We start from the raw sequence: 26,243 nt of genomic DNA on the forward strand, positions 1-26,243 counted from the left end.
AGCCCGCAAGCAGCACGACGCCGGTCACGAGACGGAATGTAGCCGAGAAATTACCCTCGCCATCTGCTAAAGAGCTTAGCGGTGTCGGGCGGCGTGTGGGGCGCCGCTTAGCCTATGGGGGTGCACTTTGACGTGATGGGGGTGCACTTTCAGGGGATGGGGGTGCACCTGCACCCCCATACATATAGAAAGTTACACCGCTGCTCACAGGCATTCCCTTGAGAAACTAGATTCTAAAGTAGAAGCCTTAGTGGGCGATAGGAATTTAATTAAAACTTTAGCACAATGCCTCCAATTAATGTTCAGGGAAGTTCACTTAATTCCAAATTGCCGGCGCTTAGTTGAAGCTTTTGCTAAGAAACTTAACGGTTCAAATTAACTGCATTCCTGCCCAGTGGCGCCAGTGCCCATTGCCCAGTATGATGCCGTAATTCACAGATGGGGATTGCAGTGCTTACTGGAACTTGATAGTCCGTGTTGGTGGGATACGTGAATCTTGCACAAGTGTAGCGGGGCCGATATTTTGAACATGAAAAAGAACTCCCTTACGGCTTACAGCGATCAGTACTGACCTGATGATGCCTTTGATCGCCCCTCTCCACCTCACCCTTTTGCCCGCCCCGCCCCAGGGAGGCGCCTGCGGGTCGGGCGGACTTCCCAGTGGGCCGACACCCTTACTACCTGTTCCGGGGTTCCCGACCACCACCACCACCATCGGCAGCGGAACCCGGCTCATGTCAGGGGCGCGACCTTCGCCCGGGGGCTGTCGGCTGCGGGTCGCTCGCTCGCGCGGCGGGCGGTGCGTCTCGGCCGGCGCCGCCCCTCAGCCGCCGACGGGGGCCGGCGCAGGCGCGCTGCGCGCCGGCAGGTGGCCGTCGTCGATTCGATAACGTGTCAGTTGGTCAGGTGAGCGGCGCCGGGGCGGAGTGGCGTGCCGGACCCGCTGGTCTTCGTCTGCCGGTGAGTAACACGCGCGCCGCGCCGCGCGCGGAAGGGTGCTGGGCGGGTGGTGAGGGCGACTCAGGTGCGCCGGCCGTCACAGGTGGTCACGGCGTCACACACCTGTGGCCGCCAGTGTAAACACCCTGTCAGCCCGTGTGACGGTGTGCCCGTGACGGCCGCCCGGCACAAGGGAACCGGTCAGTGTGTGACTTGACGCCTTGCGTAACACGCGGCACCATCGTACTGCGGAATGTTGCCGTGCAATGGACACCATATGCTGGGAAATTGTGGATGGCGTGTTTCCAAAAACCAGGGCGGTGGTGTTCAACTGTGAATCATCAAAATGTCAACAGCTTAACTTAAACTGCTGCGTAAAACCAAATACTCTCTGTATATGCAGTATGCTTATTACTTCCACTTCGTCGGCGAATCAAAAGCGTACGGCTTGTGATGCACTAAATAATGTACCTAGCAATTGTAAAGGATATCATCATATATGCCACATAACTCATTACATTTTGGTATGTGAGCCAATCCACACCTTTTTTGCCTGACGGTTCTGGATGGATTCACTACAATTTTCAGTTTGAGTATGTGTGGCTTATTTATATCTCGACGTGTGAATGCGATACACAGGCGCGCGCTCCTGTGACTGCCAAGCATGATCATTGACTCAGCTGTTTGAGCATCAGGGACCGCGGATTCCGGGGGGCAGGGTGTGCAATTGCACACCCTGAAAATCCTGAGGGTGTGCAAACACCTATTTTTGCACACCCACAGTTCGTTGTGGGAGCCCATGCGGCCCTGGCGCTTGAGTGTTCCAAGCCGATTCTCGAGGGCCCCAGCGCGAACCTGATGGTCCCGCACCGGTGCCTGAAGGCGTGAACAGGTTCTAGTGTTATCTCAGGGGTTATCTCAGAACCCCACCCACGCCATTTTTAGCGCTCCCACCGGCTCTTGAGGGCCCAGGCCGATGCCCGAGGGCCCCAAGTCGATGTCTAAAGGTCCCACGCCGGTGTCTGAGTACCTACATGGCTAGCTCAGGGATCCACGCCAGTTTCTGAGGGCCCTAACCGGCTCTTGAGGTCCCCTTGCCTCCTGCCCTCCTTAGCTTCCTCTTGGGGCCGATGCCTAAGGATCCTGCATCAGCACCTGAAAGCCCACAGAGTTATCTCAGGGCCCCATACCAGTTTCTGAAGGCCCTCACCGGCTCTTGAGGGGCCCCAGACCGATATCCAAGGACCTCTGGCCAATGCCCGGGGGCGCAGGCCGATGCCCGAGGGCCCCAAGCCGTTACCCGAGGGCCTTACACAGCTATCTCAGGGTATAATGCCACTTTCCGAGGACTCTAACCGGCTCTTGAGGGCCCCAGGCCGATTTCTGAGATCCCCAGGCTGATGTGAGAGGGCCGACCGACTGAGGCGGCCCCTACGTCAGTTTCTAAGGGCGTCCACGACCGCCGTCTGGTCAAAGCTGATCTCTGAGGGCCCCACGCAGGTTTTTAAATTTTAAGTGCACTCAGCTCTTGTTTAGGATCTCACACCGGTCTCTCAGATCGGATGGCTTATGCATGCCGCAGAGGAGCCCTTACCGGCTCATGAGGGCTCCGTGCTGATAGTTGAGGGCCCCATGCCAATACTCGAGTCACATTCAGTAATCTCAGCGCCCTACACCAGTTTGAGGAACGCCGTTCGGCCAAGGCTGACCTCCGAGGAAAAGCCCTTTGCAAGCCTCGGAGTGCCCTCACTTTCTTTTTTAGGATCTCACACCAACCTCTGAAGTCGCAGGGCTAAAAGATGCTTCTGATAACCCTCACTAGCTCGGACCCAAATCGATGCATGATGACCCGACAGAAGTGCCTGAGTAGCCCACACAGTAATCTCAGGGCTCACACCAGTTTCTGAGGGCCTACACGAACGCTTTTTGGCCAAGGTCGATGTCTCGGGGCCCTATTCAGGCATCGAGGCTACTCGGGCGCCAAGAGACGGTAGGGGACCTTCAGGCGAGCTTGCTTGGTAGTAGTTGGTACCCCATGGAGCCGGCGAACGGTGTCAAAGAGCCCGGTGTGGGGGCCCAAGAAGCGGCGTGGGCATCCATATTTCTATGTACATGAGGTATTCCAGAGGCCGTTATGGGACCTTCAAAGACCGTGTGCGGTGCGCCGGTGACCCTTAGAATTGCCGGTCTCAGGAGCTGGCGTGCGGCCTTTATGGGCCCCAAAGCCAGCGTGTGGGCCGTAGAGCAATGGGGAAGCTAAGGGGGCCGGAGGCCAGACCCCCATAGGTCATAGGGGCCAAATCGATGGGCCCAAACATCACGCCGGCCGTATCTTATTTTAAACTAATTCATTAATCCATGATAAAAAGAAGTGTACCAACATCAACTGTGCAAAAGGGCTCTCTGAGACCCGTAGGGGCCCTTGAAGGTCACTGTAAGCCTTTAGGGGCCTGTTTGGGAAAATCAGAGATCAATTTGGATCACGTTGCATGCATGCATGTGCATTTACTCTGCTAATGCATCTCCTGACAGTAAGATGCTCGCTCAGTCATCTTACGACCGTCAATTTTGAAGGTTTTCCCGCCCCGCTTCCTTAGAACCGGCTTATTCCGGAGCAGTGGCGGCGCTGACTTTTTGGAAGGGGCCCGGCGTGAGATGGGGGCCCAATCGCCACATCTTGCACACCCTACGAGAATTTGAATCCGCGGTCCCTGTTGAGCATTGGACATATCGGTATCTCGAAGGTATCGGCAGCCCGCTAGGTCGCGTTATCACCGACTATCGCATACCTTCAGCACGTATGTGGCGCTGTTACAGCCGACAGCTTGTAGGATAGGCGAAATACACTTGACACTAGGCTTTTCTACACAAAATCGATTTCCTTTCGAGTCTCTTTAATCACTTACTTGTAAGCATTCACTGCTTTACGAGTATGATACTTAAGGCAATCTGTCAGACCACTTCCAATTCCCTCAAACAATCTAATCTGGTGATTCGCAGAGGCTCATGCGTGATAATAGTTATTCATTGGCTAATTTTTGGCGTTTTTTATCACGGCTCAACCATTACCCGACTCTCTATCAGCAAAGACTTGATCTATAGTTAGATGATTAGTGTGAGGATTATCATTACATTAGATTCACATTGTTTGAACTAAAATTGCGCCGAATTGAGAGCTTGACATTCGATGACTTCGATGACCTGACCTTTTATATGACCTAAAATGGCTGAAGCAATTTTGCTATGATTTTTGTCCACCTTTTTAAACGCCGTTTAATGTTTATGGCTACGGTTAAACGATCTGGGCAATAAAGACGCCCTCGGCCACTTCGTATTCCACACAAGCTACCGCCTTGGCGCAGGTTAAAATGATTTACACCAATATTGCATGAGCTGAGAATGCTAGCCTCGTCCGTCGCTCCTCAATGGTCAAAAGTGGGTGATAGCGAGCAACCACAAGGCTCATTTTTCCGTTCATGAGCTTCAGAATGTCATCGCTTCGAAACTTCAGAAGTTAGGTGGTTTTCGAAGTTCAGAAGTTTAGAAAGTTTGCAGCTTTAAAGAGCAACAGGCCTTCTTTGCGAGGCCACTCCACAACTTTAGACATGCACGACGTCTCCCTAAGCTCTGTGTTCCTCCCTTACGGTAGCTGTGCCCTGCATGTCCGAGTCAGACACCGGCGCCAGGGGACGCGTGGGCTTTCACGCTGATGCAACAACCCGATTCCCGGCACAATTAATAGATCTGTGGGGCGATAATACTTGTATTCGGCCCACTTGGCAACTGGCAATCAGGGCAGCTAATGTTCACTCTAGCCCACACTTTCGCCACTCATGCACATAATATATTTTTGCAGCCGCTATCGCTTATGTCATAGATAACATGAACTACTTATGCATATTGCTTTGTGCTTGGATTAGCTATGCTAGCGTCAACGGACGATCCAAGGACTTTAAAAAAAAAATGCGGTAAGACATGAGGGAGGATCGAGGATATTCATTATTCGCAATGCGCTCGTTTTGTGCTTCTCGTTTTTCATACTGGCAGCAGCTAGCTAACATCGAACAGTTTTTCGACCCGGAACTTTTGTACCTACCAATTTGCGCTTTTATTTTACTTGTTTTGCCCACCGACGTCCGACTCCAAACTCCAGGCTATAACGTCTGCCCGAGTAGCGATGTAGAGCAGCCATGTTCCATGACATCGTGCAGGCTGCTCACAGCGAGTGATGAGCACGGTGACGATAGATTTCACGGACCGGACGCCGAACTGTGACACTGCATCGGCTAGCACTAGTCTGACACCGCTGTGTCAGTACATAGTGTCAGTCTGTCATTTCACTGACACTATCCGACAAAATCGATAGGCCGTCTTCTGCAGCACCTGGAAGTTGGTCTCTAGATTTGAGCGAGACTTTCCATTAGCCTGTCAAGAGCACCATCTTTGCAGACTCCCGTCATATTGACCAGACTTTTAAAGCGCTGGATAAAATGCTTTCAAGAGTTGCCGCCTTTTTTAGGTACACTGGATAGCTGCTGAAAATTGCTTAACCCGCGCCCCACTGGGGGGGGCTATTTATAGCCCCCCCTCCCGTTTTTTCTGCAATAACTTCAAAACCGCTTGACGGATCGACGCCAAACTTACAGTACCTTTGGCTGCATCAATTTGACACCTTGTGTCAAAATTTGAACTTCGTAGCTACCATAGGTCGGCCGGAAATGACGTCAGAGTGACGTCATGTTCGGCCGATTTCGACGCAAAACATTGAACCACGGCAATCGCTCCCAAGAGCTCAGTTTTTAAGCTAGATCCAATTTCTTTGCATGAAAGAACTCAGAATTGACCGCGCTATCAAACTGCTATCTCGAATTTTCAAAATTTTGAAAATTTCAAAAATTTGATATAATAATATTCAAAATATGTATTTTTATATTTTTTCAAAAAGTTTTTGACTTTTCGAAAAAACCGGAATATATGTGACACAACGCTTGATTATGACTAACTCTAGCAAGTTTTAGCTAAATATCTTCAAAAATGGCCAAGTTATACGCATTATTGCAAAAAATTCACAATTATTAATTTTTCAAATCAATTTTTCAGTACGTATTTGACATCGTACACCAATATAAATGGCACCATCGTGTTCCTGAGCTCAAACTGCATCCAATAGACACCTGTTTTGTTGAAAAATTTTAACTTCAAAATTTAACCTTTTTTGACCTGAAAGTGACCTGACCTAAGCTAAATTCGACTCAAAATGACCTCGAATGACACAGACGACATCAAATTCGAAATCTATGGCCTAAATGGACCATAAAACATGTGTCACGTGACCGACGCATGATAAAATATTTTCGTGACCTGTGATGACCTGACCTTGACCTGAAAATCAAAGTAAAAGCTTGGTACCCTTAGGGTATCTAGAGCATCTGTTTAAGAGTGTGTGTACCAAAAATGAGCCTGATCTGACTTGTAAGACGGCGGCCAGAGCCCAAAATGTGAACAAGCCAAAATGCTAATAATTTTTACTTTGACCTGACCTGTGACGTCATCGGTGACCTCGAGGTCAATGAAATTAGGTTTCGCTCGACAGTTTTTCCGGGGCTATCAGACGCCGTTTGAATTTTGACGATCGGCCCAGTAGTTTCGGAGTTAGGAGGGGGGCTATGAATAGCCCCCCCCCCCCCAGTAGGGCGTGTTATACACAGACCCCAGTGGGGCGCGGGTTAATTGTTTTTTGCTCAAGACATAAAAGACCGGAGATTCCACGGAGTTAATACATTTCGACATTTTTGTTTGATTTAAATACTTCATGTCTATTGTTTCGTTAGTTCGCTTACAAGTCAATTTGTGACGCTTGTAAAAAAAAACATTTGTTTGCATTTACTTTGTTTAATTAGCTCTCTTGTTTGAACACAAAAGCGTTTTGATGGATAGTTAGGGACGTTGGGATTAAAATGTCAACTTTTACAAGCATTTGAATACGACTGTGTAAATGCGCTTTGGCGTCCAACTTTGATCCATTCAAAGCACGGATGCTTCTACCATTGATCTGCCTTAAAAGTTACAGATTCAAAACCAAGAAAAAGTAAGTCAACAAAACTTCCCTGCTCTTTTAGTTCCAACTGCCTTGATCAAACTCGAGGAGTCGAGACGGGTAGCCGACGCCACCAGTCCATCTCTGTGGGAGTCCCTGTTCCCTGTTTAGTCCCGATGCGGTTCGCAGCGGTGACGGCTGCAGCACCGTGTATCAGCTGATGAGCCGGAACTGCGTCACTGTCCAGCCGGACACATGACCCCACGGCCAGAGCACGCCCCCGACCGCGTGTCACCGCGCGCCGAACTCATTTAGCTGATCACCGGACCGGACCGGCCGCGTCGCGATCGATGCAAACAGGCTGCAACGCCAAACCAAATAATTCGGCCGGCACTGAGTACACTTTCGCGCCCAGCACGCCACAGTTTGAGCTCATTTATCCATGGCACGGGAACCAGAGACCCCCAGCGGGGTGCTTTAGGGCCTCTACTTTGCCCATATTTCACCCACTTTGGGTGGACCTTGTCAACCCTATAAAAAGCTTCCGGCTGTATTCAGGTTTTGAAACGGCGAGTTTAAAGGCGCATTGATGGGGAGGGCTGAGGTGATGGGATGTTAGGTGTTATTATCAATAATTCATAATTTACTCGGCCGGTGGTTTTCCAGCACTCAAACAACGTTTAAGTTTGAATGCTTAGATAACCGAACAATGCGGATCTTACAGCCTTGATCGGCAATTGCACTTAATTTCCACAGCAATCAAACAAGTTCAGATTGGTGTTTGTAAATTAACTTTCCACTTATTTTCCTTTCATCCTAGTCGGCACGCCTCAAACTCCTGCAACTATAGAGCGTGAACCCACTCTCACTCTATATGTAAAGGTAGGTGGACTATGAAATGAGTTCACCATGATTCAGGCATACGCTGGACTCTTGCAGATGGCATTGGCTGTCACATCATTGTAGAGAAGAGGAATGCATGGATCGCTTCCGATCCAATATTTCAGTAATCTCTCTCTCTCTCTCTCTCTCTCTCTCTCTCTCTCTCTCTCTCTCTCTCTCTCTCTCTCTCTCTCTCTCTCTCTCTCTCTCTCTCTCTCTCTCTCTCTCTCTCTCTCTCTCTCTCTCTCTCTCTCTCTCTCTCTCTCTCTCTCTCTCTCTCTCTCTCTCTCTCTCTCTCTCTCTCTCTCTCTCTCTCTCTCTCTCTCTCTCTCTCTCTCTCTCTCTCTCTCTCTCTCTCTCTCTCTCTCTCTCTCTCTCTCTCTCTCTCTCTCTCTCTCTCTCTCTCTCTCTCTCTCTCTCTCTCTCTCTCTCTCTCTCTCTCTCTCTCTCTCTCTCTCTCTCTCTCTCTCTCTCTCTCTCTCTCTCTCTCTCTCTCTCTCTCTCTCTCTCTCTCTCTCTCTCTCTCTCTCTCTCTCTCTCTCTCTCTCTCTCTCTCTCTCTCTCTCTCTCTCTCTCTCTCTCTCTCTCTCTCTCTCTCTCTCTCTCTCTCTCTCTCTCTCTCTCTCTCTCTCTCTCTCTCTCTCTCTCTCTCTCTCTCTCTCTCTCTCTCTCTCTCTCTCTCTCTCTCTCTCTCTCTCTCTCTCTCTCTCTCTCTCTCTCTCTCTCTCTCTCTCTCTCTCTCTCTCTCTCTCTCTCTCTCTCTCTCTCTCTCTCTCTCTCTCTCTCTCTCTCTCTCTCTCTCTCTCTCTCTCTCTCTCTCTCTCTCTCTCTCTCTCTCTCCATGTGTTGCTGTGCATTGCTGTGATATCTTACTTACCATCAAAGTCTCCCTGTATTATCACCATCGTGTTCTGATACAGTGCGAAGGTACTGCATTGTGCGAACCACGCTGTACAAATCCGATGAGGCCATAGAGGTGCGATGTGGGCCGGTGTCGCCCTGTCGACCCCGTTACGGTATCAGCTAGTGCACTGGGGACTGGTCGGGTCGGTGTCGACCCCGTACGACAGGTCAACCAGTGCACTGAGGCCTAGCTAGGTCGGCGGTGCCTCCACACTGCGCCATTAGTGAGGTGGTATCGAAAGGTGGCAGTGTTTTGTTGCGCGGCAGGATCAAAATAAAAAATCAACATTTTGTTGGTGTTGCGTTTCTGCAAATGCCATTAAATATTTCAGTGCGCACACTACAGCTCCTACAATATGCATATAGCAGATGAAATCAGACTGCATATAGCAGTCTGACACGATACATTCGAAAACATGCAGAGCACAGTGTCACCCAGTGATCTACGTGCTCCATTATATGTCAATTGTCTTCACTTGAGTATAATTTGGTGTCAATGAATGTAAAATGGATTGTCTGGTACCAACGCATCGTCCCACGCATAACAAAAGGTTCCACCATGAATGAATCATCGGGGTCCCATTAAATGAAGGAATAGCATGTTTTAATTTGATTAGAAATGAAGTCCACTAGCCTTCAACCGCCGTAAATGCTGTCTATTGACTCATTGTGTCCTTGAAAGGTCATTTTTCAGTTAATGACACAAGTAGGTACTGCATTGATTTAAATTGAACCAGTCCGATGGGCTACTGAGCCTGATTATTGCCTTTGAATTGCGTCAGATAATTGCCTTTCAGCCACTAATGGCCGGTTATAAAGTGTGGACGGATGCCATTTAAACAGGACTACAGAATGAATGCATGTATGCCTATTCAATCATGTTTCGCCACGTGAGTGGAAGTCAAAGGGATGCGAACGAACAGTATAAATGCCATAATAATGAATTGTGGTTTGATAACTTTCTGTGTGTGCTTGTGATATCAATCAATAATCATCTTGAGCGATGTAAAAAAGGAAAACTTTACGATTACTGATACACATAAAAGGGCTATTATAATTCATCGAAATAACTACATAGGTGCGGTGAGCAATTCGAACTTATTCAAAATCCACCGACGGATCGCCGGTTCTATGTATTTACGGCCTTGGGCTCACGGCGGTGTTGGTATCAGACCAAGGCGCTCCGAGAGTCACAAGTGCACACACTGATAACTGACCGCCGTATCGTCGGCGCGGGGAGCGGACGAGCAGACGCGGCGGGGGCGGGGGCGGGGGCGGACCTCCGCCGGAACTCCCTGCACACAAACAGCTGGAAACGCCGCCCCCGCCCAACGACCGCCCCCGCCCAACGACCGGCGCTGGGCGAACCCACCCAGGATCAGTGGGAGGAAAGGGGATGGGTCTACCTCACCTTTGCTCTGTAGATGACCAGCCGCGCGCGACCGGCCAGTCTGTGACGTCACAGCGGGTCATTGTGACGTCAGAGCGGGTGATCAGCTGAGCTGCCCTGGGGCTACTCTTGGCGGAGATAGCCGGCGGCGGTCGACCTCGTCCATGACATGAGGTCCCCTCTGTCCCATCAATGAAGGAGGGGCGGGGCCCGCAGGGGCAGGTCACGTTCGATATGGTCAGACAGCGGAATGGGGAGCCTGCGGGGTGATTTGACGCTGTCTCATGTAGCATAGTGGCAATAAATGTTGAGATGAGAAGAAGTTTCAGCTCGATTTTCATATCACTGATGGGTGATGATACGACTTACGAGTAATTTTATACGATGTAAAATCACATTCAAAGCTACAGCAAAGGTCTTCCGTCAACTTCAGTTTTTCTTTTTCTTTTTTAGAACTTAGTCTAGTTCATTCAATGATAAATGCTCATTACTTATTTTTGTGGTGTTGGTGAACTGGTACACTTCAGCTGGCTGATTGATCTCCTCAGTTCTACGGGGGGTCCTACACATAATTTTCGTGGATGTGTCCTTTACAATCTAATGTCCCAGCTGGTCCTGTGTGGTATGTATGACGCTGGTCTTTTAGCGGTGACATCGTGTCAGATTACCGATTAAAGGGACTATCCCACCTTCTAAAATGTTGTTAAAACCAGTTAAATTGTGCCCGACTTTATAGATTGGATGACCAGGAACACGGTTCTGGCATTTATTTTTCATTAAACATCTTAGGCTTCCCATATTCCAAACACAAACTTTCAAATATGTGACGTCACAGCCCAAAATTACCTCCTTCCCCAGGCCACATTACTGTCATAAAGCTGATTCTTTTTACTCTGTAGGCACCACAACAAAGTTCAGACCAAGTTTTAAGCGATTTTTCAACGAACAAACCCATTTAAATCAGAATGACTAAACGAGGTGACGTCACACTAACGGTCGCTCCATGTTGAAGATAGGGCCTTGTACAAGGCCCATTTTCAAATGAAGGGAACGAATTTCTTCAACACCAAGAGGCCGCGGGGTTGCAACCTAGATAGATAGTGGTTTCTGAACCTCGCCGCAAACTTGGCTATCTCAACCCAAACCCCATGTTAAAGGTGGGACAGTCCCTTTAATCGCGCAGACTTTTTTCTGACCGTACGTCACTGAAAATCTTATCAGAGTATCCGATAACAGCCTGGGATTTTTTGTGGATATTTTTTACGCGTTGCCGGATATTTCCGAATATCACTGACCAAAAGCACACAGCGCACCAGCCAAGGCCTGACATTTCCCAGCTATGACACAATGGAGCTGCGCCCGTCTCTCGTGGCTAAATTCGTCGCCTAACGAGCCAGAAACAGGAGCCTCCCACGGCCCCACGCCCGGGCCCGCTCCGATAATGGCCGAGGGCCTGTAACCGACACCGGCGCGGCGGGACGCGTCTGACGCGGCGGCGGCGAACGTGGCTCCGCCCGAGCTTATATCACCAGTCTGCACCGTCCGAGCTTAACTGCTGTCAATTTAGCAGCACTTTGATTATCCAACTACAGTTTGATATTCAGGGTGCGTCGATTTCGCCCAAACTTGCCCCAGGGACCAAGTCTGACACGCTGAGCACGAATCTGGTGTCAGAAATCCGCTATTCTCAACCGATCACCCAAATTTACCGTTTTTTGAGTTCGTCCATCTACAGATTGACAAACTCCAGGGGCCATCGATTTGGCCCAAAAATGGGTCTTAGGGACCAAGTCTGACACGCTGAGCACGAATCTGGTGTCAGAAATCCGCTTTTCTCAACCGATCACCCAAATTTACCGTTTTTGAGTTCGTCCATCTACAGATTGACAAACTCCAGGGGCCATCGATTTCGCCCAAAAATGGGTCTAGGGGACCAAGTCTGACACGCTGAGCAAGCACGAATCTGGTGTCAGAAATCCGCTATTCTCGACCGATCACCCAAATTTACCGTTTTTGAGTTCGTCCATCTACAGATTGACAAACTCCAGGGGCCATCGATTTCGCCCAAAAATGGGTCTAGGTGACCAAGTGTGACACGCTGAGCACGAATCTGGTGTCAGAAATCCGCTATTCTCAACCGATCACCCAAATTTACCGTTTTTTGAGTTCGTCCATCTACAGATTGACAAACTCCAGAGGCCATCGATTTCGCCCAAAAATGGGTCTAGGGGACCAAGTGTGACACGCTGAGCACGAATCTGGTGTCAGAAATCCGCTATTCTCAACCGATCACCCAAATTTACCGTTTTTGAGTTCGTCCATCTATACAGATTGACAAACTCCAGGGGCCATCGATTTGGCCCAAAAATGGGTCTAGGGGACCAAGTCTGACACGCTGAGCACGAATCTGGTGTCAGAAATCCGCTATTCTCAACTGATCACCCAAATTTACCGTTTTTGAGTTCGTCCATCTACAGATTGACAAACTCCAGGGGCCATCGATTTCGCCCAAAAATGGGTCTAGGGGACCAAGTGTTACACGCTGAGCACGAATCTGGTGTCAGAAATCCGCTATTCTCAACCGATCACCCAAATTTACCGTTTTTGAGTTCGTCCATCTACAGATTGACAAACTCCAGGGGCCATCGATTTTGCCCAAAACTAGTCTAGGGGACCAAGTCTGACACGCTGAGCACGAATCTGGTGTCAGAAATCCGCTATTCTCAACCGATCACCCAAATTTACCGTTTTTTGAGTTCGTCCATCTACAGATTGACAAACTCCAGAGGCCATCGATTTCGCCCAAAAATGGGTCTAGGGGACCAAGTGTGACACGCTGAGCACGAATCTGGTGTCAGAAATCCGCTATTCTCAACCGATCACCCAAATTTACCGTTTTTGAGTTCGTCCATCTATACAGATTGACAAACTCCAGGGGCCATCGATTTGGCCCAAAAATGGGTCTAGGGGACCAAGTCTGACACGCTGAGCACGAATCTGGTGTCAGAAATCCGCTATTCTCAACTGATCACCCAAATTTACCGTTTTTGAGTTCGTCCATCTACAGATTGACAAACTCCAGGGGCCATCGATTTCGCCCAAAAATGGGTCTAGGGGACCAAGTGTTACACGCTGAGCACGAATCTGGTGTCAGAAATCCGCTATTCTCAACCGATCACCCAAATTTACCGTTTTTGAGTTCGTCCATCTACAGATTGACAAACTCCAGGGGCCATCGATTTTGCCCAAAACTAGTCTAGGGGACCAAGTCTGACACGCTGAGCACGAATCTGGTGTCAGAAATCCGCTATTCTCAACCGATCACCCAAATTTACCGTTTTTGAGTTCGTCCATCTACAGATTGACAAACTCCAGGGGCCATCGATTTCGCCCAAAAATGGGTCTAGGGGACCAAGTGTGACACGCTGAGCACGAATCTGGTGTCAGAAATCCGCTATTCTCAACCGATCACCCAAATTTACCGTTTTTGAGTTCGTCCATCTACAGATTGACAAACTCCAGGGGCCATCGATTTCGCCCAAAAATGGGTCTAGGGGACCAAGTGTGACACGCTGAGCACGAATCTGGTGTCAGAAATCCGCTATTCTTAACCGATCACCCAAATTTACCGTTTTTGAGTTCGTCCATCTACAGATTGACAAACTCCAGGGGCCATCGATTTGGCCCAGAAATGGGTCTAGGGGATCAAATCTGACACGCTGAGCACGAATCTGGTGTCAGAAATCCGCTATTCTCAACTGATCACCCAAATTTACCGTTTTGAGTTCGTCCATCTACAGATTGACAAACTCCAGGGGCCATCGATTTGGCCCAAAAATGGGTCTTAGGGAGCAAGTCTGACACGCTGAGCACGAATCTGGTGTCAGAAATCCGCTATTCTCAACCGATCACCCAAATATACCGTTTTTGAGTTCGCCCATCTACAGATTGACAAACTCCAGGGGCCATCGATTTCGCCCAAAAATGGGTCTAGGGGACCAAGTCTGACACGCTGAGCACGAATCTGGTGTCAGAAATCCGCTATTCTCAACCGATCACCCAAATTTACCGTTTTTGAGTTCGTCCATCTACCTACAGATTGACAAACTCCAGCTGGCACTCAAAAACGCTAAATTTGGGTGATCGGTTGAGAAAAGCGGATTTCTGACACCAGATTCGTGCTCAGCGTGTCAGATTTGATCCCCAAGACCTATTTTTGGGCCAAATCGATGGCCCTGGAGTTTGTCAATCTGTAGATGGACGAACTCAAAAACAGTAAATTTGGGTGATCAGTTGAGAATAGCGGATTTCTGACACCAGATTCGTGCTCAGCGTGTCACGCTTGGTCCCCTAGACCCATTTTTAGGCGAAATCGATGGCCCCTGGAGTTTGTCAATCTGTAGATGGACGAACTCAAAAACGGTAAATTTGGGTGATCGGTTGAGAATAGCGGATTTCTGACACCAGATTCGTGCTCAGCATGTCACACTTGGTCCCCTAGACCCATTTTTGGGCCAAATCGATGGCCCCTGGAGTTTGTCAATCTGTAGATGGACGAACTCAAAAACGGTAAATTTGGGTGATCAGTTGAGAATAGCGGATTTCTGACACCAGATTCGTGCTCAGCGTGTCAGACTTGGTCCCCTAGACCCATTTTTGGGCCAAATCGATGGCCCCTGGAGTTTGTCAATCTGTAGATGGACGAACTCAAAAACGGTAAATTTGGGTGATCAGTTGAGAATAGCGGATTTCTGACACCAGATTCGTGCTCAGCGTGTCAGACTTGGTCCCCTAGACCCATTTTTGGGCCAAATCGATGGCCCCTGGAGTTTGTCAATCTGTAGATGGACGAACTCAAAAACGGTAAATTTGGGTGATCAGTTGAGAATAGCGGATTTCTGACACCAGATTCGTGCTCAGCGTGTCAGACTTGGTCCCCTAGACCCATTTTAGGGCCAAATCGATGGCCCCTGGAGTTTGTCAATCTGTAGATGGACGAACTCAAAAACGGTAAATTTGGGTGATCAGTTGAGAATAGCGGATTTCTGACACCAGATTCGTGCTCAGCGTGTCAGACTTGGTCCCTGGGGCAAGTTTGGGCGAAATCGGCGCACCCTGAATATCAAACTGTAGTTGGATAATCAATCTGCTGCTAAATTGACAGCTGTCCGAGCTTATATCACCAGTCTGCACCAGCAGTGGTGCGTCCCGTCTGGTGACAGCGCCGCTGGTGCCGTGGACACCAGACTGAGTGGTGTTGTCACCACACTGCTCGGTGAGATGCGTCGGTCTCGCGGATAGGTGAACTCGGAACGCCAGCCGAACTCTGCCGCTGTAAGTGAATAACCAGCGACGTCAGATGAGCTCGGTTCTTTTTGTGGCACGGTTCTGAGAAGGATGCCACGGCACAGCGCTGCGGACCAATCACAGAGTCGGCACGGAGGAATTTCCGGGACCTGCCTCCGATACGTGTTCCAACGAGTCATGAAAAAAGCTGGGAGCTGCGCAAGGCCATGAGACAATGCTGGAACAATGACGTGGTGTACTCGTAGATATATTACGCGATGCTGCACACAGAAAAATATTAACACCGTTAGCGGTGTAATTGCACAGTACATATCTGAGCACTTGAGGAAAGTTAATTTAGTCCCTTCCCCGCTTAAATTACTCGCGCTTCCAAATGAACACCAGGAAGAAGGTAATAGAACACTGTTAGGAGGGTTGGGTGTTTTGCTACATGAAGTAAAACACCCAACCCTCTTAACAGTGTTCTATTACCTTCTTCCTGGTGTTCATTTGGAAGCGCGAGTAATTTAAGCGGGGAAGGGACTAAATTAACTTTCCTCAAGTGCTCAGATATGTACTGTGCAATTACACCGCTAACGGTGTCAATATTTTTCTGTGTGTGAGCTGATAACGTCTATGCAACTGCTGGGTCTAACGTTAAAGCGTCTGCCAGTTGTACGATCATGCACTACAGAGTACATATATTTTTGAATATTGATACTACATAGTTGATGATGTTAAATATATATGTTGCGGGCCAAGTGCGAAGGCTAGTCCATTCGCGAATGGCCTAGTCCAAGTGCGATAACGCACTTGGACTAGGCCGTTTGCGAATGGACTAGTCCATGTGCGTTATTGCAGTTGGCCTAGGCCGTTTGCGAATGGACGGGCGTTTATGCTCCCAGTCCAAGTGCGAAGTCAGGCCAAGTGCGAAATATCCAGCAAAGTGACGTCAACTTGGCAAGTCAACTTCGCATGTGCAAAGTCCCGTGTGAAATGATGCGTGCAAAGTATTGGTAACTCAACCGGCGTCACTTAACCTGGCCTGGTGACCTGACCTTAGGTCATCTGGAGTCAGCATTTTCACACAATGTGCGCAGAATATGGGAGAAAAGGTATACAAAATTTGGCTTTGCTGCGCGCCGCCGTTTTCTCGTGGTCTGTGAAAAACCACAGGGGGGTTGAAAGCAACCCCCCCTGCAGTGCGCGTATTGTTAAATGCAATGCAACACAACAGTTTTTCGAACACTCACCGCACCGCACTCACCACACACAAGCCGCACCGTCCCGGTACACCACACCAGAGCAGAATGAATCGAGCGCCACAAACTCGACCAAGGTCAGGTCGGGTCATCAGCGGGGAGCCCGGAGCACGGTACTAATGGTCTCCGCACACCACGCGACTCTCCGCTGTTCGAAGGTCACGGGGATATTTGACCTCCCCAGATCCAGATCGGTGGCCGAAGCCTGGCCAGCGGCAACACGTTGGCGTTGTGCAGGGTTCAGCGGAAAGTCGCATCCCGAATGGACCAGGCGTGTGGAGACCTTAACCCAGAGTTGCGCCAGCTCGCAGATCTGCTCCGGAGAACAAACTAAACATATAGACGCAGTGGCGTCGCCACGGATTTTCGACTAGGGGATCTGGTCGGACGGTCAGTCAAAGTAATCCCCACCAAATACTGAAAACTCCTCGGATTTAGACAATTTTATTTTGAGAATGCACCAAAATCGTTTTTAAAATATTTTATTTTCTTCTTGATCGATTTTCGTGGCCAAAAGTGTGTGTGTGGGGGGGGGGGAGGGGGGGGGGCGTCGGACCGGCTGCGAGTCGAGACATTATCGACACCGACCGGTGACTCCCAGCTTGAGTCTCTGTGGGTCAGTGTGCGCGGCGTCACCACGGTGGTAGTCGGAGTCATTTACCGCCCACCGAGTGCCCCAGTGACCGCCGCTATTGAGGACCTCCAGACCCAGCTGGCGCACGCTATTTGCACCGGAAAGCCTGTTTTCGTGCTCGGAGACACCAATTTCGACACACTCAAACCCGACAAGGCCGATGTTCATCGCTACCTGCAGATGATCAGCGCCATTGACATGAAGCAGCTGGTCAGCTGTCCAACTCGACCGGCTAGCGGAAGTCTGATCGACCACGTCCTAGTGCGGCAATCTGATGACATCACGGCGACCAGAGTGGAGCCGTGCAGCTGGTCGGATCACGATCTGGTGATCGCTGAGACCACCCTCCAGCGGGAGCGCCGCCGTCCCGCGGAGGTCACCATCAGGTCCACGCGAGACCTGGTGCCGGACGCTCTCTGTTTGGAGCTGCTAGTATCCGACTGGTCGGCCGTGTACAGCGCCACTGATCCTGCCGACAAGTGGAAGGCATGGCTGGCGGTGTGGTCGCCGGTCATTGACCGACACATGCCTGAGAAGAAGATCAGACCGAGACACTCGCCGGCGCCATGGATCACCGAAAACGACGAGCTGCAGACCATGATGAGAGAGCGTGACTTGGCCGACGCTGAGAGACGTGCTCAGCCGGCTGACGAGCAAGCGGCCCAGCGGTACAGACTCTGTCGGAACCGAGTGAAGAGCGCCCAGATCAGCGCCAAGTCAGACTTCTTTCTGACATCTTACCGCCGGTCGCGCCGTACCACGTGGAAGGACATCAGACGCTTCCTCATCTCACCTAGAGCCGGAGCGTCTTCTGCGTCTTCATCTCCGAGTGGCCCTCGCTGGGCTGACAGACTAAACGAGTACTTCGCGTCGGTCGGCCCGAGCGTGGCCGCCGCGCTGGAGGAGGCGCAGCGCGTGACCGAGCCGCTGCCGCCGCGGCCGCCTCGCGTGGTCAGCGGCGCTTTCCGCGTCCACCCCGTGACACTGTCAGAGCTGTCAGCTGCCGTGAAACGTATGTCAGCGTCTAATGCGAGTGGTGGTGACGGTATCACGATAGGTATGCTGCGCATGACTTTCCCAGTGATAGGCCCGCATCTGTTAAAGGTCATTAACTCGTCGCTGGTGTCTGGAAAGTTACCCGCCGACTGGAAAGTGGCTCATGTCATACCGTTGCATAAGTCTGGCTCGATGGATGACCCGTCTAACTATCGTCCGCTGTCGCTCCTGTCAACTGTTGCTAAGGTCGCTGAGAGTGTTGTTTGCGGTCAGCTGATGACTTACCTGCTCACGCACAATATTCTCTCCGAGGTGCAGCACGGCTTCCGGCCCGGCCGATCCACGGAGTCGGCGATGCTGGATACTGTCAGTTTTCTCATGGATGGTCTGGATGACGGTCTCATCGGTTCTCTCACGACCGCCGACACTAGCAAGGCTTTTGACAGTGTCCAGCATCCCCGGCTCCTGGAAAAGCTGGGCTGGTACGGCATTAGCGCACACTGGTTCCGTGACTGGCTGAGTGACAGGTGCCAGATGGTGCGGGGTGGTGAGGAGGTGAAGCCAATCACCCACGGCGTGATACAGGGATCACTTTTGGGACCGATCTTATTTTTGCTATTTTCAAACGATCTTGCGTCCTATGTCGACTCCAAAATAGTGATGTACGCCGATGACGTTCAGTTTTTACATCTAGCATCACCGAAGCGAATTTTAGAGCTGAAGACAGATACCGAATGTACTTTAGACATTGCGAGTCATTGGTTTGTTCAAAACTGCCTAAAAATCAACCCCAAAAAGACCGAACTGTTAGTTGTAAAATCACGTAGGAGGCAGCTTGACTTTGATTTTAATGTACAGTTTGGAGATGATGTTATTCAAACTTCCGCTAGCATTAAGGTATTGGGTGTAATTGTCGACTCTGGCTTGACCTTTGAGCCACATGTGACGGAGGTGATTCGCCGATGCTACGCCACATTAGGAGGACTGTGTAAATCTTCGCGATGCTTACCGAAAGAAGTGAAGAAACTAATCGTTGAGATGCTGATCTTCCCCCACATCCGCTACTGTTTGTCGGTCTGGTCGGGCTGTGGCGTTGTTCAGCGTCGCCGCGTGCAGCGAGTTATTAATCACTGCGCACAGGTGGTTATGGGAGCGCGCCGCTCAGCACACGTGACTCCGCTGTTGGAGGAGCTCGGGTGGCCCCAGATAGACGAGCTTGTGGCGGAGAGTGACTGCGGTGTTGTTCACTACTTGGTTAACAATACCAGTGCGCCGAGGTGTCTCTCGGAGCGGCTCGAGCGCCGCAGTGACGTCTCTAGTAGGGAGACTCGTGCCACTGAGAGCGACCTGCTCCAGCTGCCGAAACCCCGCACCGAGCAGGCGCGGCGGTTCTTCCGGTACCGCGCCGTTGCACGCTGGAACTCACTGGCCCTGGATGTGCGTGACAGTAAAACGTCTGCTGGGTGTCGCAGGCGCTTTAGGAGGGCGCTTTAGGCTCTTATAATGTGTGATACCACGTCATACGTGCTGTACTTTTTTTCCTTTAACATCTTTACCATTCAGCGTATATGTATTTATGTATTGACACTTGGACAGAATAGCCGTGAATACGGAGTTCCAAACGAAATAAATGATGATGATGATGATGATATTTTCAAGAATGTGTGTGTGTGTGGGGGGGGTCCGGACCCCTCCGACCCCCCCCCCCCCCCCCCGTCGGCGACGCTCCTGCATCGACCAGCGGTCCCCCATTCATTCGGAATCGTACCCCAATCCGAGGATCCATGCTTCCGGCGGCTAAGTGCAACGCCACAAACCCGTCCGTTCGCAAACGGCCTAGGCCATTCGCGAATGGCCGGCCATTCGCAAACGGACTAGTCCGTTTGCGAACGGACCGCCATTCGCAAACGGCCTAGTCCATTCGCGAATGGACTAGTCCGTTCGCAAACGGACTAGCCTTCGCACTTGGCCCGTAACATATATATATTTTTTAGAGAAGACTGAATTGCTCTGTTCATAGCGAAGGCTTATTGAAACGCCATTGTGAACCTTGCAATTATAAAAATTTGCGTTTCATTGCACCTGTCGCGTCCTGTTTCGTCCCATATCGTGTCATTACCTGTCTCGTCCTGTCGCCCGTCTCGTCCCCGTCTCTCTACAATCCTATCACGCAAAAATACTTTTGTCGAAGTCATGGTTCAACAGGTCGTTGGTCATCGTCCAGCGGCAACTGGGTCGAGGCCTGACATCCCCATCGGTCCGCGAGGTGCCGTATCAATTCCGGTGGCGTCCGGACACTCCCCAAAGAGCTGCAGCACCACGGACTCACATAAGCCAGCCACGTCAGACGCGTATGAATCACCATCATCGTCGGCAGAAATGGGGGTAATAAAAGAGCGACCGGCACCGGAGCACACCCAGCGCCGGTGTCTGGAAATACTCCACGGACTGAAAGAGTATCAAAATGTTTCCTTAGACTATCGCCTCTCTTCAGAATAGCAGACCACTCCCTGGCTGTGCGAGACATTAGTACAGAGCAAAGCATACAATAACCCGGCGGCCGCTGGGCCTCCGCGCCACATGCCGGCTGTTGGAGGGGGGGGGGGGCATATAGTTGCCCCCTTTACTTCTGCGACGATATCGTCGCAATGCGAGGAGATAGAGAAGCGAAACATTGCAAACCTCTTCATCAATACCTTGCCGAGGTTGTGCGCAAATTTGGTGTCGATCCCATTTGAAATGACGTCACAGTGACGTCAGAAGTCATAGATTGTCGACTCTCAGTTTCCTCACGATCTATCCGATAAATGAAGCCGAATATAAAGAACCAATTATTGGCCAGGAGCTAGTCGGAAGTGTACCTAGATGTTTTTGGATGACAGCGGGTACTGTCTAGTTCATTTACAGTTGAGTTTCATGCTCAGCGACATCAGAAATGGTCCATATCGGAAGTCTAGTGATTTATTTGAAGCTATGCGACGTTTCACGTTCGTAGCTAATCAAATTTTGGAGATATTCCACAAAACGTAAAGGGGGCAACTTTATGCCCCCCCCCCCCCCCCCCAGCGGCTCATGGGATAATGATGTGAGGAGTGTGACGCCGTTTTAAGGACCTGAATTTGTAGCAAATGGATACCTACCTAAAACAGAGAAAGTCCATCATTGCGGGAGTGATCTTGTCATACTGAACAGAGTCACATTCTGTGTCCATATTCACAATCATAGGTTATGGGAAAGAGTATGAGTTCAGTTAGTGATTTTATGATATATTAAGTACGAGTATATAGTCTTTGTAATACCTTGCATAATGTTGATGTCCTTGAAGTTTTGCGGGAGCCACTGCTATACACTGAAAACAAAATGACACAAAAAACGACTAAAAACGCACAGGCAGAGCGTGTTAACTAGGCTTTCTTGTGTACCCTGCATCATGCATTTTTTGACCCGTCGCAGACGTGTCAATTTACAAATGTGTTAACCCAGTCGTGTTGTGTCCTAAAACACAATATCATTGTGTCTTCAACACATAAGGCTTGTGTGAATACATTTGCAGAATACAAGGTAAATGTGTTACTAAATTTAACACAAATCGCAAGTGAAAGAAGGAAACACGTGGTGATTATGTAGTTTGTTGCCGGGGCGCAGTTGAAGGGACTTTGGCTTTGGCTGGACAGGCTGATTGCCAAAGCCGGGCCCCGAGTGGAATCGGGCGCATGGGTGCGGTCAGGGCTTAGCACCCGGCCGGCCGACCCATACGGTCAGAGCGCGGTCAGGGCTGAGCACGCGGCCGGCCGACCCATACGAGGCCGCCGACCCATACACGAGCTGGAGTTGCGCCTGGCCGACCGGGCGCTTCAGAGCCGAAGGGTGAACGCGTCACGTGGACGGCTCATTCAGAGCACTAAGTGACGATGCCCCAAATGGGAGGACTATTGCACAATACAGTTGTCCAGACAGCCGGGATAAATTTTCGGCCACCGATTTTTCAAATATATCCTATATAGACCGAGGAGTTTCTTCCTCCAAGCAGACGTTAATTAGCTATGCTTCAGCTTGCACTTGATGTAATCAGCGCATATTGCTTTAGACAATTTATCATGCATCGACTCCCTCGGCTGTATTGTGCATTTTGACCTTTCTCAAAACAATTTGGCAAATTTTTACAAAAACGCAGCATAAAAGTCGGTGCTCGAAAAACGCCCTCTGTTATCCCCATCTGAAGTTAAGGTTCAGAGGTCGCTCACTGGTGGATGGCACGGTGTATTTGTGTAAGGGTACACGTCTACCATATCCGACAACACATGATTTCGATACAATGATGCATTACATTCGTCCAGCGTGCTTGGCACGATAAAAGTGTGTCATTATTCTGTTTTCTGTGTTATCAAACGTGTCGAAGGTCCCGCCAAGCGTGAAAATACACAGCCTTATTGTGTTTTGGGTGCGATTAACACATGACTGATGTGTTACCAGTACAGAACATCATAGAGATCTTATATACATAGAGATGACACGCCTATGTTAAAGCACTTGATTTCGTGGCGATTCAGTGGGTCTTTTTAAGCAAGGTTTTCTGGGGTGCCATGGCCCGTGACTTGCATTTTGTAAGGATTCGGTCAAGGAGATTGTGCTCACATCCGCTTATTTTTAAGTACAGTTTTTCTTTTTTGTCTAGCTGTGACGCTTTCGAGCGTTATTATTGAAATGAAATTAGGCATGTTTTAACGTGGTTTTAACCTTATGCTCGTATCAAGGTACTGCATGCATCATTAACCCTCGCCGTCCGACGGGGGGGGGGGGGAGGGCGGGTGCCGCCTCCCTATAGGGGTTTTCACGATAGCTCCGAAGACGCAGGCGATAGAGAGGTGAAACTTGGCATAACTGACCTTTGATCCAAGCCGCATCTTGTGACACCAACCGCATTTTCAGGTCAGGTCACTGACCTGTGACGTTGTACCCGTATGTGCGTTTATGTTACACCGCGTCGCTGCGGTGTCCGAGTCGAGTCGGGGCTGACCTGACCTCGCCCCTGCGGGCGCCCTGCCCTCCGCCGGAGCCTGACCTCGCCCCTGCGGAGGTTACCGCCGCGGGGCACCGGCTGACCGCTGACTGCGGCGGCCGGCGGGGGGGCGGGCATTCGGGGACGGAGCCGGAGCGTGACGGTCGTGCGGTTTTCGTGTCCGAGTGCTCACAAGCGGTGAAAATACAGTGTGCCTTTTTCAAGAACTTTATGTTGACTCTGGCGGCGCTCCGCTAACATTGGGGGCTCGTCCTATGCGATTTTGATAGCGCCAGTGATTCAGTAACAATTATCAGTGACTAATTCAAAGTGACTATCAGCACCGCACGGTGCCGGTGATGGCTGTCTCTGCGCTGCACCAGCCGTGCCTGTAGTCGGTGCCTGCCGTGCCGCTGGTGCCTGTCTCGACGCGGACCGTGCCTGCCGCCGGAGTCTCGACACGGACCGTGCCTGCCGCCGGTGCCCGTCTTTTCTCGAGCGTTCCTGTCTCGACGTGAGCCGTGCCTGTCGCCGGTGCCTGTGTCGACACGGACCGTGCCTGCCGCCGGAGTCCGTCTCTACACGACCGTGCCGGTGCCTGTCTCGACGCGGACCGTGCCTGCCGCCGGTGCCCGTCTCTACACGACCGTGCCTGTCTCGACGCGGACCGTGCCTGCCGCCGGTGCCGGTCTCGACGCGGACCGTGCCTGCCGCCGGTGCCCGTCTCGACGCGGACCGTGCCTGCCGCCGGTGCCCGTCTCGACACGGACCGTGCCTGCCGCCGGTGCCCGTCTTTTCTCGAGCGTTCCTGTCTCGACGTGAGCCGTGCCTGTCGCCGGTGCCTGTGTCGACACGGACCGTGCCTGCCGCCGGAGTCCGTCTCTACACGACCGTGCCTACCGCCGGTGCCTGTGTCGACGCGGACCGTGCCTGCCGCCGGTGCCCGTCTCGACGCGGACCGTGCCTGTCTCGACGTGGACCGTGCCTGCCGCCGGTATCCGTCTCTACACGGACTGCACCTGACTCGCCCGCTGACCGAACCTGCACCAGCAGTACTTGTGCCGACCGAATCTGGCGACTCTACTTGGCGTGAGTGCTCAAATCTGCCGCACCGGTGAGTACCTGGTACCGATTGCAGGGCGCGAACTTTTGTGCATCACTGCATCTAGACCGCGTGCAAACTGATTTATTTGTATGGTTGAAATATTTCACCATATTTTGCGGTCTGTGACACTTGTATGGCCCAAATAACGACGGAATTAGGCGTGATCAGCCCTGTGTTTGTGTGAGTGTGTTCGAAAAGTGTGGATCGTACGCTGCTGATAATTATAGGTTAGCCGGTGTGTCTCATTCTCATAGGTCAATTGTATTTGCTGGTTACGGTAATCGCATTCGGGAAATTTGCCATATTTATTACCCGTACTTCCATAAACACGCAGCCGGGGCTAGGACCAAATCCAGCTATCCAAACATGGCACTATTCAGACATTGTGGTATATACATTGCTTAGTCCGTCTACGCCGTTGTCGGCAGGGTCCTGTCGCCTTCGTCATCACCCGGATCCTGTCCGTCCCGTCGTCGGCTGGATCCCGTCTGCCCTGTTGTCGGCCGATCCACAGTCTGCCCGTCTGCCCGGTCGTCGGCCGCGGCACCGCCTGCCCCGTCGATCGGATCCCGTCTGCACATCGCCTGCTCATCGTCGATCGGATCCCGTCGGCACCGTCGTCGGCCGGGGCACCGCCTGCCCCGTCCATCGGATCCCGTCTGCACATCGCCTGCTCATCGTCGATCGGATCCCGTCGGCACCGTCGTCGGCCGGGGCACCGCCTGCCCCGTCCATCGGATCCCGTCTGCACACCGCCTACCCCGTCGATCGGATCCCGTCTGCACATCGCCTGCTCATCGTCGATCGGATCCCGTCGGCACCGTCGTCGGCCGGGGCACCGCCTGCCCCGTCCATCGGATCCAGTCTGCACATCGTCTGCTCATCGTCGATCGGATCCCGTCGGCACCGTCGTCGACCGGGGCACCGCCTGCCCCGTCGATCGGATCCCGTCTGCACCGTCGTCGGCCTGTGTGCCGCCTGCCGGTCATCGGCTGGGACATCGCCTACCCATCGTCGATTGGATCCCGTCGGCACCGTCGTCGGCTGGGACACCGCCTGCCCCGTCGATCGGATCCCGTCTGCACATTGCCTGCTCATCGTCGATTGGATCCCGTCGGCACCGTCGTCGGCTGGGGCACCGCCTGCCCCGTCGATCGGATCCCGTCTGCACATCGCCAGCTCATCGTCGATCGGATCCCGGGGCACCGCCTGCCCCGTCGATCGGATCCCGTCTGCACATCGCCTGCTCATCGTCGATCGGATCCCGTCGGCACCGTCGTCGGCCGGGGCACCGCCTGCCCCGTCGATCGGATCCCGTCTGCACATCGTCTGCTCATCGTCGATCGGATCCCGTCGGCACCGTCGTCGGCCGGGGCACCGCCTGCCCCGTCGATCGGATCCCGTCTTCACATCGCCTGCTCATCGTCGATCGGATCCCGTCGGCACCGTCGTCGGCCGGGGCACCGCCTGCCCCGTCGATCGGATCCCGTCTGCACATCGCCTGCTCATCGTCGATCGGATCCCGTCGGCACCGTCGTCGGCCGGGGCACCGCCTGCCCCGTCCATCGGATCCCGTCTGCACATCGTCTGCTCATCGTCGATCGGATCCCGTCGGCACCGTCGTCGACCGGGGCACCGCCTGCCCCGTCGATCGGATCCCGTCTGCACCGTCGTCGGCCGGGGCACCGCCTGCCCCGTCGATCGGATCCCGTCTGCACATCGTCTGCTCATCGTCGATCGGATCCCGTCGGCACCGTCGTCGGCCGGGGCACCGCCTGCCCCGTCGATCGGATCCCGTCTTCACATCGCC

The 26,243-nt window shown here is 51.7% G+C and overlaps 1 protein-coding gene across 1 annotated transcript in view; it reads left to right on the plus strand.

Moving 5' to 3' along the window:
- The first annotated feature begins 901 nt into the window (after nt 1-901).
- LOC122365816 (rab effector Noc2-like) overlaps nt 902-26,243 on the plus strand; it is a 75,828-nt gene continuing 50,486 nt past the window's right edge. The window contains exon 1 of the mRNA XM_043337382.1: nt 902-960. The gene's annotated coding sequence lies outside the window, so the exon portion shown is untranslated. The remainder of the gene's footprint in view (nt 961-26,243) is intronic.

This window comes from Amphibalanus amphitrite, unplaced genomic scaffold (genome assembly GCF_019059575.1).
Source record: "Amphibalanus amphitrite isolate SeventyFive unplaced genomic scaffold, NRLGWU_Aamphi_draft 000765F_arrow, whole genome shotgun sequence".
Classification (NCBI taxonomy): domain Eukaryota; kingdom Metazoa; phylum Arthropoda; class Thecostraca; order Balanomorpha; family Balanidae; genus Amphibalanus; species Amphibalanus amphitrite.